The 2,624-nt window shown below is 31.1% G+C and overlaps 1 pseudogene; it reads right to left on the bottom strand.

Moving 5' to 3' along the window:
• Positions 1–569: 569 nt before the first annotated feature.
• On the bottom strand, positions 570–710 carry LOC123822358 (annotated as a pseudogene).
• Positions 711–2,624: the final 1,914 nt, after the last annotated feature.

Here is a 2,624-nt window from a genome sequence, read left to right as displayed (position 1 = left end):
CCTGTAAGTGCTAGCTGGAGTCACCTCATTGGATGCATTTAATTTACACCTGGATCACTTCTCACAAACTATCCCTAATTGCAGACAGATATAATTATATAAAGTTTGAATGAATTTTTTTACATGCATCAGTGTATCAGTTCAGATATGCTAAAGCTTTCCATTTGTCCTCTATTATTTTCCTAAAGTGTTAGTTCTATGAAAAAAAATGATATAGCAACTCATTAAGTTAAACTGAATAATCCTTTTAATCCTGAAAACTACATCAATGCAATCTATATAATTTGTATTATTTATTTCTCTGTATTTGATTGGGTAGTGTTGATTTTCTTCTATTTTATAATAAAAAACAACCTAAACCTCTTTCAAAGTTAAGAAAGAATTTGTAATGGTAGGATTCTTTCTGCCTACATTTACAAAAACAATGAATCATAATGATAGTCAGTGAAACACTTAGCAATTTTTTTCTTGTTTTTCTTAGATAGTTACATCATGTGGTAATATCTTTCAAGATATTTTTACAAACTTTCCTTATCACCAGTGTCAACTAAGCAGAGTATCTGCTACTCAAGAAATAACACATAAACTTAGAAACAGTGTATAGATTTGTAATACACCCTCATCACCTACATGTTTTAAAGGGATCAGCTATTAAAATATTAATAGATGATTATTTACACTTGATCTCAGCCAAAAGGCCGAGAAGTGATAATAGATGATTAATACATCCATTTAAAAGTAAAGATTGAGTGTTAACATCAGAGATCTCAAATCTCTTCAATAAGTTAAGCCTGTATTTTATTAAAAAGCAGTCATAGATTTGATCAGAAATTACATAAGTATGGAAAAATGGGTTTCTATATACTGGCAATAAAAAAAATCAAAAGTTGAAATTGGAAAAGAACAATTTCTTCACCCAGAAAATGTACAAGTTTTTTTCCTGGAGCCTTTATTTCACTAAAAATAATAAATGTAGTTTTTTATAGTTTATATTAAAAGATGTAATTTTTAGAAAAAATCTGAAATTGAAAAACATTATCATAGCATCAGAAATATGAAGTAATAAGTGATAAGTCTAGCAAAGGATGTATAAGGCTGGTACATTTAAACCAAAATACAGTGCTAAGAGAAATCAAACAAGACTGAATTAAATGAAGTTACATACCATGTTGATAGATCAGAAGACTCAATATTGATGATGTTAATTCTCTACAAAACAACATGTATATCTGATGTCATCCCCATCAGAATCCTAGTAGCCCTCATTTTAGGAATTGACAAGATAATTTCAAAATCACATAGAAATACAAAGCACTTAGAATAAGCAAAACTCTGAAAAGAAAACAATGTTTGGGGACAGATTATACCAAATTTCAAGACTTATTTTAAAGTTGTAATAATCAAGGCAGTGTGATTCAGTATAAAGATAGAAACATGGGTGAATGAAACAAAATGAAGAGTTCAGAAATAGACCCAATCATATGTAGGCAATTGATTTTGAACAAACTTTCAAAGGCAAGTTATTTAAAAAATGATGATGATTTCAACAAATAGTGTTCTTGGAAAAATTGGATATCTGTGTGCAAAAAAATGAACTTTGATCTGTTCCTTGCTCTATATGCAAAAGTTAGCTTAAAATGGATCATAAACTTAAATATAATAAGTTTAAATTACAGACCTCTAGAATAAAACAAAAGAGAATTTTCTGTTACCTTGGATTAGGCAGACTTCTTAGAGATAACATCAAAAATATAATCCATTATACACTGAACTTCCTCAAAATTAAAAAACAATTCTTTGAGAAACACTGTTATAAGAATGTCAAAACAAACCAAAGCCAAGAGAATATTTAAAAATAATATACCTGATAAAGGACTTACAGTTATAATATATAAAGACCTCAGGCAAGGTCTTTATATATTATAAAGAAATGTGCCTGGCTGGCGTAGCTCAGTGGATTGAGCGCGGGCTGGGAGCCAAAGTGTCCCAGGTTCGATTCCCAGCCAGGGTACATGCTTGGGTTGCAGGCCACAGCCCCCAGCAACTGCACATTGATGTTTCTCTCTCTCTCTCTCTCTCTCTCTCTCTCTCTCTCTCTCTCTCTCCCCCTTCCCTCTCTAAAAGTAAATAAATAAAATCTTTAAAAAAAAAAAGAAATGTAAATATATATTTAACAAAAGAAAGAATAAGGAAATGGGACTGCATGTATAGCAAACTGAAAAGCATTTGCACAACTAAGGACACCATCAATAAAATGAAAAAACAACTCACTGTATGGGAGAATGTTCACCAATGATATGTCTAATAAAAGGTTAATATCTAAAATTTATAAAGAACTTATAAAACTCAATGCCAAAATACCAAACAATCTAATTTAAAAAATGGCCCTAGAACCTAAATAGACACTTCTCCAAAGAGGACATACAGATGGCAAGTAGACATATGAAAAGATGCTCAATGTCACTAATAATCACAGAAATGCAAATTAAAACCACAATGAGAAATCACCTCACACCTGCAGAATGACCATCACTAATAAATCAACAAACAATGAGTGCTGGCAAGAATGTTGACAAAAGGGAAGAAACTTCATGCAAATTGGTACAGCCACTGCTGAAAGTGGT

The sequence above is a fragment of the Phyllostomus hastatus genome, unplaced genomic scaffold, assembly GCF_019186645.2.
Source record: "Phyllostomus hastatus isolate PE091 unplaced genomic scaffold, TTU_PhHast_1.1 phas_contig_40, whole genome shotgun sequence".
Lineage (NCBI taxonomy): Eukaryota > Metazoa > Chordata > Mammalia > Chiroptera > Phyllostomidae > Phyllostomus > Phyllostomus hastatus.
The sequence above is the reverse complement of the archived record's forward strand: the minus strand, read 5'-3'. Positions and strand labels throughout refer to the sequence as shown.